This window comes from Entelurus aequoreus, linkage group LG05 (assembly GCF_033978785.1).
Source record: "Entelurus aequoreus isolate RoL-2023_Sb linkage group LG05, RoL_Eaeq_v1.1, whole genome shotgun sequence".
NCBI lineage: Eukaryota > Metazoa > Chordata > Actinopteri > Syngnathiformes > Syngnathidae > Entelurus > Entelurus aequoreus.
Window position 1 is genome coordinate 1,941,950 of NC_084735.1, and position 12,262 is coordinate 1,954,211.

Sequence of the window (12,262 nt, forward strand, 5' to 3'; positions counted from 1 at the left end):
AACCCTAACTCTTTCACAGGTTTTCCTAGCACTGTATCAAACGGGATAAACCACAGAAAACTGCGAGTAAATATATATATATATACTAACCCTAACCCTAACCTTAACCCTAACCCTAGCCCTCTAATCACTAACCTAACCTCAACCCCAACCCTAAACCCAACCCTAACCCTAACCCCAACCCTAAACCTAACCCTAACCCTTTCACAGGTTTCCTAGCACTGTACAACGGATAAACCACAGAGAAACTCGAGTAGATATATATATAATATATATACTAACCCTAACCCCTTAACCCTAACCCTAACCCTAATCACTAACCCTAAACCCCTAACCCCAACCCTAAACCCAACCCTAACCCTTAACCCCTAACCCTAAACCTAACCCTAACCCTTTCACAGGTTTCCTCGCACTGTACAACGGATAAACCACAGAAAACTCGAGTATAGTATATATATATATATACTAACCCTAACCCCTAACCTTAACCCTAACCCTAGCCCTCTAATCACTAACCCTAACCCCCAAGCCCCAAACCCTAAACCCAACCCCTAAACCCTAACCCCAACCCTAACCCTTTCACAGGTTTCCTAGCACTGTACAACGGATAAACCACAGAAAACTCGAGTATATTATATATATATATATATATATATATATATATATACTAACCCTAACCCTAACCTTAACCCCTAACCCTAGCCCTCTAATCACTAACCCTAACCCCAACCCCAACCCTAAACACCCAACCCTAACCCTAACCCCAACCCTAAACCTAACCCTAACCCTTTCACAGGTTTCCTAGCACTGTACAACGGATAAACCACAGAAAAACTCGAGTATATATATATATATACTAACCCTAACCTTAACCCTAACCCTAGCCCTCTAATCACGACAACCCTAACCCCAACCCCAACCCTAAACCCAACCCTAACCCCTAACCCCAACCCCTAAACCTAACCCTAACTCTTTCACAGGTTTCCTAGCACTGTACAACGGATAAACCACAGAAAAACTCGAGTATATATATATATATACTAACCCTAACCCTAACCTTAACCCTAACCCTAGCCCTCTAATCACTAACCCTAACCCCAACCCCAACCTAAACCCAACCCTAACCCTAACCCCAACCCTAAACCTAACCCTAACCCTTTCACAGGTCTTCCTAGCACTGTACAACGGATAAACCACAACAGAAAACTCGAGTAATATATATATATATACTAACCCTAACCTTAACCCTAACCCTAGCCCCTCTAATCACGAACCCTAACCCCAAACCCCCAACCCTAAACCCAACCCTAAACCCTAACCCCCAACCCTAAACACCCTAACCCTAACTATCCACAACTCTACAGAGTTTCCTAGCACTGTACAACGGATAAACCACAGAAAACTCGAGTATATATATATATATATACTACTAACCTAACCCCCCTAACTCCAACCCCCAACCCTACCCCTAACCTCTAACCCTAACCCTAAGCCTAGCTCTGCCTTCACTAACCCTATAAAAAACCACTAACCCCCAACCCAACCCTACCCTAACCAAACCCAACCCCCTAACCCTAACCCTAACCCCTAAAACCCTAACCCTTTCACAGGTTTCCTAGCACTGTACAAGCGATAAAACCACAGAAAACTCGAGTATATATATATATATAACTACCCTAACCTAACCTAACCCTAACCCCCTAACCCAACCCTAAACAATAACCCTAACCCTCGTCTAACGCAAACTCTAAACACTAACCCTCTAAATCACACCCCTAACCCTACAACCACCAACCCATCACAACCCTAACCCTAACCCTAACCCTAAACCTAACCCTAACCCTTTCACAGGGTTTCCCTCGCACTGTACAACGGATAAACCACAGAAAACTCGAGTAGTATATATATATATATATATACTAACCCTAACCCTAACCTTAACCCTAACCCTAGCCCTCTAATCACTAACCCTAACCCCAACCCCAACCCTAAACCCAACCCTAACCCTAACCCCAACCCTAACCCTTTCACAGGTTTCCTAGCACTGTACAACGGAATAAACCACAGAAAACTCGAGTATATATATATATATATATATATATATATATACTAACCCTAACCCTAACCTTAACCCTAACCCTAGCCCTCTAATCACTAACCCTAACCCCAACCCCAACCCTAACCCCAACCCTAACCCCAACCCCAACCCTAAACCTAACCCTAACCCTTTCACAGGTTTCCTAGCACTGTACAACGGATAAACCACAGAAAACTTGAGTATATATATATATATATATATATATATATATATATATATTATATATATATATACTAACCCTAACCCTAACCTTAACCCTAACCCGAGGCCCTCTAATCACTAACCCTAACCCCAACCCCTAACCCTAAACCCAACCCTAACCCTAACCCCAACCCTAAACCTAACCCTAACCCTTTCACAGGTTTCCTAGCACTGTACAACGGATAAACCAACAGAAAACTCGAGTATATATATATATATATATATATATATATATATTATATATATATATATATATATATATCTAACCCTAACCTAACCTTAACCTTAACCCTAACCCTAGCCCTCTAATCACTAACCCTAACCCCAACCCCAACCCTAAACCCAACCCTAACCCTAACCCCAACCCTAAACCTAACCCTAACCCTTTCACAGGTTTCCTAGCACTGTACAACGGATAAACCACAGAAAAACTCGAGTATATATATATATATATACTAACCCTAACCCTAACCTTAACCCTAACCCTAGCCCTCTAATCACTAACCCTAACCCCAACCCCAACCCTAAACCCAACCTAACCCTAACCCCAACCCTAAACCTAACCCTAACCCTTTCACAGGTTTCCTAGCACTGTACAACGGATAAACCACAGAAAAACTCGAGTATATATATATATATATACTAACCCTAACCTAACCTTAACCCTAACCCTAGCCCTCTAATCACTAACCCTAACCCCAACCCCAACCCTAAACCCAACCCTAACCCTAACCCCCAACCCTAAACCTAACTCTAACCCTTTCACAGGTTTCTAGCACTGTACAACGGATTAAACCACAGAAAACTCGAGTATATATATATATATATATATACTAACCCTAACCCTAACCTTAACCCTAACCCTAGCCCTATAATCACTAACCCTAACCCCAACACCAACCCTAAACTCAACCCTAACCCTAACCCCAACCCTAACCCTAACGCCAACCCTGACCCCAACCCTAACCCTAACCCTAACCCTAACCCAGGTTGTAGATGGACCGTGCCATTCCCCTACCCCCCCACCCCCTCCCTTCTAAACCTAACCCTAACCCCCAACCCCAACCTCTACCCTAACCCTAACCCTAACACTAACCCTAACCCTAACCCCAAGTGGTTAGGGTTAGAGTGTCTTTATAGGAATTTTCCACCATTCTTCCAAAAAAAGCGCATTGGTGAGGTCCCACACTGATGTTTGGTGGAGAAGGCCTGGCTCTCAGTCTCCGTTCTAATTCATCCCATAGGTGTTCTACGGGGGGTTCAGGTCAGGACTCTGTGCAGGCCAGTCAAGACTTGGTGATGTATGGCTTAGATGCAGCTGCTCGGCCATGGAAATCCATTCCATGAAACTCTCTGCGTACTGTACGTGGGCTCATTGGGAGGTCACGTGAAGTTTGGAGCTCTGTAGCAAGTGAGCTGTGCAGAAAGTCTTTGCACTATGCTGACCTCTCTGTCAGTTTACCTGGCCTACCACTTAGACTTAGACTTAGACAGACTTGAATGATCCACAAGGGAAATTGTTCAACACAGTAGCTCAGTTACAATGATGGAAAGTGTAAGGATGGAAAGGACAATGCCGGTATAAATAGACTAATATAGCTATAAAAAAAATCTAACATATATACGAATATATACATAATATGCAAATAAGCAAATTAACAATCGGAATAGTTAACAAGATGAAAAAAAATATTAATAAATAAATGAATACAAAAATAAAAAATGAATATATGAAATACAATATTTTTTACATACATAAACACAAAATAAAACGTGTCAACAAGTTGCATACAATAAATTAAAAATACAGTATAAATAAGGCAGTGCACAAAACAAGATATCAAACCAGTAGGACTTTAACAACTATATTACAAAAAAAGGGGATCCTACAGAGTTCTCTATTTGTGCTTTTTAATATTGCATTAACTAGAATGACTTACAAATGACTGTACACCAGGGAGTACTGTAATTACCCAACGTTACATTATTATTTTCCATAACAATTTAGCCCCCCCCCCCCCCCCACAATATTAACCCGACGTTAAAACAGAACTAGCTATTTATTGATTAGCAATTGCCGAATCATGTAACATTAGCTTAATGCTAAAAAGCCAGGTTACTATCACATTCTGTAACAGACAAATAATTTCATGTAGGCTAACGTTACATACCTGCTACCTCTGTCTTTTTCTCGTTTCTCCTCTTCTTTTCTCTTTTTTCTTCTCTGGGCACCTGACAGTTTTGGCCGTTTTGACATCTTGTGTTGCTGCACACATTAAAGGAGCTAAGCTTCCTCAGGAAAAAGAGTCTGCTCATGTCCTTCTTGTAAACAGCTTTGCAGTTGTCCTTCCAGTCCAGTCTGCTGTTCAAGTGGACTCCCAGGTACTTGTACTGCTCCCGGCCCTGGATCTTGATGGGCTCCACCGGGGTCACTCTCTTCCAGCTCCTTGGTCTTGTCCACATTAAGGACCAGATGGTTGGCCTGAGACCACTCCACAAAGTCAGCGATTAGTGTCCTGTACTCCAATTCCCGTCCCTCTCCGATACACCCGACCACAGCAGAGTCGTCAGAGTATTTCTGCAGGTGGCTGAGTTGCTATTTAAATATTTAAATACACGCATACACACACACACATTTATATACATATATATATATATATATATATATATATATATATATATATATATATATATATATATATATATATATATATATATATATATATATATATATATATATATATATATTCATATATTTATATACACACATACACACACACATATATATATGTATACTGTATATATATGTATATGTATATATGTGTGTGTGTGTGTGTGTGTGTATATATATATATATATATATATATATATATATATATATATATATATATATATATATATATGTATATATATATATATATATATACATATATATATATATAAACACACACACACATATATATGTATATAGATATGTATATATATTAAACAATTATTCTTATCATTAAACAATTATATTTACAAATTTTTCTACAATATTTAGTTTATTTATGATATTTATATTTTTTTTTTTTATTCATTATTTCAATTATTTATGTATATATATATATATATATATATATATATATATATATATATATATATATATATATATATATATATATATATATATATATATATATATATATATATATATATATATATATATATATATGTATATATATATATATATATATGTAATAAAATATATTTAAACAAATAATTCATATTTTCAACATTTCCTATTATATATGTATATACATATACATACACGTATATATCTATATATATATATATATATATATATATATATATATATATATATATATATATATATATATATATATATATACATATATATATATATATATATATATATATATATATATATATATATATATATATACATATACATATGTGTATATATGTATTGTATGAAATATTGAAAATATTAATTATTTGTCATATTAATGATATTTTATAATATTATATACAGTATATATATATATATAACATTTAAAATATAATTTTTATTTATATATATATACAGTATATATATAGAAAAAAAAATATATATATATATACAATATATATAAATATATATATATATATATACAATATATATAAATATATATAAATATATATATATATATATATACATATATATATACATATATATATAAATATATATATATATATATATATATATATATATATATATATATATATATATATATATATATATATATATATATATATATATATATATACAATATATATAAATATATATATATATATATATATATATATATATATATATATATATATATATATATATATATATATATATATATATTTACATATATATTTATATTATTTAATATGATTAAAAATAAAAATAAGGTAAATACATCTCATAAATAATTTTAATATTAAATTTCCTGCCAGTACACGAACAACAGGAGACAATAAATATTATTGTTTATATTACTATCATTAATAATTGAATAATATCAACACTAATTATCCATCCATCCATTCCCTATCGCTTGTCCCTTTCAGAGTGGTGGGTGGGGGGCTGCTGGAGCCTATCCCAGAACAAATCACATCAATAGACAGCAAAAGACTAAGTGCTTGTTTATTATCAGGTTGACTTTATGAGTGGTGTGTTGGAGGAGATGAACGATTAGGACAAAATGGCCCAACTTGACTCCTATCTTAACATTTCAAGCACGCATGAATCTTCCATATTCAACATCTTTATATTTCCATGTGTGTGTGTGTGTGTGTGTGTGTGTGTGTGTGTGTGTGTGTGTGTGTGTGTGTGTGTGGTGTGTGTGTGTGTGTGTGTGTGTGTGTGTGTGTGTGTGTGTGTGTGTGTGTGTGTGTGTGTGAGGAGGTGAAGAGACAGAGATAAGGTTGTCAGGATCAGCTGCTTGCTGTTTGGCGTGAAGATAAGGCCGTCTTCTTGACCATGTGGAAGTGGCCGAGCATGGTTGGGTGCGTGGAGGAGCTCCTGCGCCTTTGGCCTCATGTGCAGGCGGGGAGAGGCCTCATAAATCACGTCACGCCGACGAAGCCTTTTTTTCCTTCTTCTGCCTTCAAAGTCCAGCGCTCAAAGTGGGCCTTGTAAATGTTGCAGCTGTCTACAGCCGCAGCCAAGGTGGGGAATGTTTGGACTTTTAGCTCCTGGATGGAGCCACATTTACGCCGGCCAAGCTCCGCCCACTGCTCTGCTTTTTTTGTTGTTGTTTTTTTCGGGGGGGGGGGGGGGGCTTTTTTGAAATTCTTGTCCTGCACAACAGACGTGAACCTAGGGCTGAGCGATACGGCTAAAAACTGTGCTGTGTATCAGTCGGAGGAATATGTAAGAAATGCTCCATAAAGAGTAAGAAAATAGTGCAAAGTGTGAAAATGTAAACAAAGAAACCTGAGAACTATTTTCTGCAGGTTTAGTGGCAGGAAATAACGTCTGTGTAACATGAATTTGCCCTCTTATTCTTATTTAACTACGAAAATGATTTTTTTTAATGTAGTAATCATTTAAATGTTATTATTATTATATTGGTCGATATCAGTAATTATTAGGGATGTCCGATAATGGCTTTTTGCCGATATCCGATATTCCGATATTGTCCAACTCTTTAATTACCGATACCGATATCAACCGATATATGTAGTCGTGGAATTAACACATTATTATGCCTAATTTGGACAACCAGGTATGGTGAAGATAAGGTACTTTTGAAAAAAATTAGTAAAATAAGATAACTAAATTAAAAACATTTTCTTGAATAAAAAAGAAAGTAAAACAATATAAAAACAGTTACATAGAAACTAGTAATGAATGAAAATGAGTAAAATGAAGTGTTAAAGGTTAGTACTATTAGTGGAGCAGCAGCACGCACAATCATGTGTGCTTACGGACTGTATCCCTTGCAGACTGTATTGATATATATTGATATATAATGTAGGAAGCAGAATATTAATAACAGAAAGAAACAACCCTTTTGTGTGAATGAGGAGGGAGGTTTTTTGGGTTGGAGCACTAATTGTAAGTGTATCTTGTGTTTTTTATGTGGATTTAATTAAAAAATAAAAATTAAAAAAAATTAAAAACGATACCGATAATAAAAAAAACCGATACCGATAATTTCCGATATTACATTTTAACGCATATATTGGCCGATAATATCGGCAGGCCGTGTTTTTTATGTTGATTTAATTTAAAAAAAAAAAAAAAAAAAACGATACCGATACCGATAATAAAAAAAACGATACCGATAATTTCCGATATTACATTTTAACGCATATATCGGCCGATAATATCGGCAGGCCGATATTATCAGACATCTCTATTTGGAGGTGTTTTAAATCGGCGTGTAAAATCGCTAATTTCATTTTTTTTTTCATTTATTTATTTACTTCATTCAAAAAAAATCAAACAAAGGAATAAAATAAAAATAAATACATTAACGTAACACAGCTAATGCTAATCGGTAGCATGTATATGGCATATTTCATGTAAATTAGCATCGAGCTAGCCCGTTTTGAGAAGAAGAGTCTTACTTTTATGAGCGCTTGCTTTGTTGACATGAAAATGACAACATTTTGTATTTTGCGATACGGCTGAAAAGTGTTTTATATCGGTCGATGTCAACATTTGTTGATACTTTTTTATTACCAATTGAAAATAAGGACCAGAAGTAGGGATGTCCGATAATGGCTTTTTGCCGATATCCGATATGCCGATATTGTCCAACTCTTTAATTACCGATACCGATATCAACCGATATATACAGTCGTGGAATTAACACATTATTATGCCTAATTTGGACAACCAGGTATGGTGAAGATAAGGTACTTTTAAAAATAATTAGTAAAATAAGATAAATAAATTAAAAACATTTTCTTGAATAAAAAAGAAAGTAAAACAATATAAAAACAGTTACATAGAAACTAGTAATGAATGAAAATGAGTCAAATGAAGTGTTAAAGGTTAGTACTATTAGTGGAGCAGCAGCACGCACAATCATGTGTGCTTACGGACTGTATTCCTTGCAGACTGTATTGATATATATTGATATATAATGTAGGAAGCAGAATATTAATAACAGAAAGAAACAACCCTTTTGTGTGAATGAGTGTAAATGGGGGAGGGAGGTTTTTTGGCTTGGTGCACTGGTTGTAAGTGTATCTTGTGTTTTTTATGTTGATTTAATTTTAAAAAAAAAAAGAAAAAAAAAAAAAAAAACGATACCGATAATAAAAAAAACGATACCGATAATTTCCGATATTACATTTTAACGCATATATTGGCCGATAATATCGGCAGGCCGTGTTTTTTATGTTGATTTAATTTTTTAAAAAAACAACAACAACAAAAAAACGATACCGATAATAAAAAAAACGATACCAATAATTTCCGATATTACATTTTAACGCATATATTGGCCGATAATATCAGCAGGCCGTGTTTTTTATGTTGATTTAATTTTTAAAAAAACACAAAAAAAACGATACCGATAATACAAAAACCGATACCGATAATTTCCGATATTACATTTTAACGCATATATCGGACATCTCTAGTAATTATTGATATTTTTATTAATTATGGGAAATAAGGAGAAGGAGGAAAATATAGTTTTATTGTAAATGTAACTTCCTCTGATTATAATCACTCAGCTATCGTGGCAGAAAGGAAATGTCAACACAAACAATGTCAACAAAAGAGTAAAATCCCATTGAAGACTTAACAATAAGATCTTAAAAATAAGGAATATGTAAGAAATGCTTCATAAAGTGTAACAAAATAGTGCAAAGTGTGAAAATGTAAACAAAGACACCTGAGAAGAATTATTTTTCTGCAGGTAGAGTGTCTTCTACCAAATAAATGGGTTATATATTCAACCCAAACGCTGGGTCATTTTAACTGCAATGCTGGGTTTAATTCTACCAAATAAATGGATTATACGTTCAACCCAAATGCTGGGTCATTTTATCTGCAATACTGGGTTTAATTCTACCAAATAAATGGATTATACATTCAACCCAAATGCTGGGTCATTTTAACTGATATGCTGTGTTTAATTCTACCAAATAAATGGGTTGTACGTTCAACCCAAAGCTGGGTCATTTTAACTGAAATTATGGGGTTAGTTCTACCAAATAAATGGGGTATATATTCAACCCAAATGCTGGGTCATTTTAACTGCAATGCTGGGTTTAATTCTACCAAATAAATGGGTTATATATCAACCCAAATGCTGGGTCATTTTAACTGATATGCTGGGTTTAATTCTACCAAATAAATGGGTTATATATTCAACCCAAATACTGGGTCATTTTAACTGCAAAGTTGGGTATAATTCTACCAAATAAATGGGTTGTATATTCAACCCAAATGCTGGGTCATTTTAACTGCAATGCTGGGTTTAATTCTACCAAATAAATGGGTTATATATTCAACCCAAATGCTGGGTCATTTTAACTGCAATGCATGGTTTAATTCTACCAAATAAATGGGTTATATATTCAACCCAAATGCTGGGTCATTTTAACTGAAATGCTTGGTTTAATTCTACCAAATAAATGGGTTGTATATTCAACCCAAATGCTGGGTCATTTTAACTGATATGCTGGGTTTATTTCTACCAAATAAATGGGTTGTATATTCAACCCAAATGCTGGGTCATTTTAACTGATATGCTGTGTTTAATTCTACCAAATAAATGGGTTATATATTCAACCCAAATACTGGGTCATTTTAACTGATATGCTGGGTTTAATTCTACCAAATAAATGGGTTGTATATTCAACCCAAATGCTGGGTCATTTTAACTGATATGCAGGGTTTAATTCTACCAAATAAATGGGTTATATATTCAACCCAAATGTTGGGTCATTTAAACTGATATGCTGTGTTTAATTCTACCAAATAAATGGGTTGTATATTCAACCCAAACACTGGGTCATTTTAACTGCAATGCATGGTTTAATTCTACTAAATAAATGGGTTGTATATTCTACTCAAATACTGGGTCATTTTATCTGCAATACTGGGTCTAATTCTACCAAATAAATGGGTTATACATTCAACCCAAACGCTGGGTCATTTTAACTGCAATGCTGACTTTAATACTACCAAATAAATGGGTTATATATTCAACCCAAATACTGGGTCATTTTAACTGAAATGCTGGGTTTAATTCTACCAAATAAATGGGGTATATATTCAACCCAAATTCTGGGTCATTTTAACTGCAATGCTGGGTTTAATTCTACCAAATAAATGGGGTATATATTCAACCCAAATTCTGGGTCATTTTAACTGCAATGCATGGTTTAATTCTACCAAATAAATGGGTTATAGGTTCAACCCAAATACTGGGTCATTTTAACTGCAAAGCTGGGTATAATTCTACCAAATAAATGGGTCGTATATTCAACCCATATTCTGGGTCAATCCGGGCCAGCTAGGTTACTGGTTGGGCCCCAAAAACTACCCAAATTCTTAGAAATAACCCATAAATATGACCCAACAAGCTCAACCCAGCATTTGGGTAGAAAAAAAATACTAGCTGACTATCGGCAATCGTAATGTAATCACACACACACACACACACACACACAGAGTGAGAGTGTGTAAGTTGTGTAGAGTACGGTCACGGTCACACAGTGCGTAGTAAACCCGCTAAACGAGGTTAAGTCTGGGATAAGACCTGGAGACACACGGGAGCCAGCCGGCCGCCGCCAGTATGCCGCCATGACTAGACGCGACTAACTTGCTAACTGCATTAGACGCTTCAAAAAAAATGTTTGCGCTAAGTGATGTTTGTCTGGACCGGTCGTAGTGCTACGTCATTGCCCTATGGATCGCACAGCTGCACCCCCGTGCAACTGCCAGTTCACACATCCTCTCCAAGTCCTGAACCACCACCAGAAATGACAGGGATGCTGGCATGCTAAAGTTAGCAGGTTGGCAGTTAGCATGCATCAAGCACCAAGTTATATGACCCTGAAGAGAGCGGCTGCAAAGTTAGCTTAAAAAGTTAGCATGTTGATGTTAGCATGCTAACGTAGCATGACGACCGTCAGCATGCATCAAGTACCAAGTTGTCCGACCCTGAAGAGAATGGCTGTAAAATTAACTAAAAATGTTAGCATGCTAACCTTAGCATGCTAACGTAGCATGATGACTTTTAGCATGCATCAAGCACCAAGTTATATGACTCTGAAGAGAGCGGCTGAAAAGTTAGCTTGAAAAGTTAGCATGTTGATGTTAGCATGCTAACGTAGCATGATGACAGCCAGCATGCATCAAGTACCAATGTTTACCTATGTTTACCCACATTGTACCTTCTTTTACCTATGTTTACCCACATTGTACCTTCTTTTACCTATGTTTACCCACATCTTACC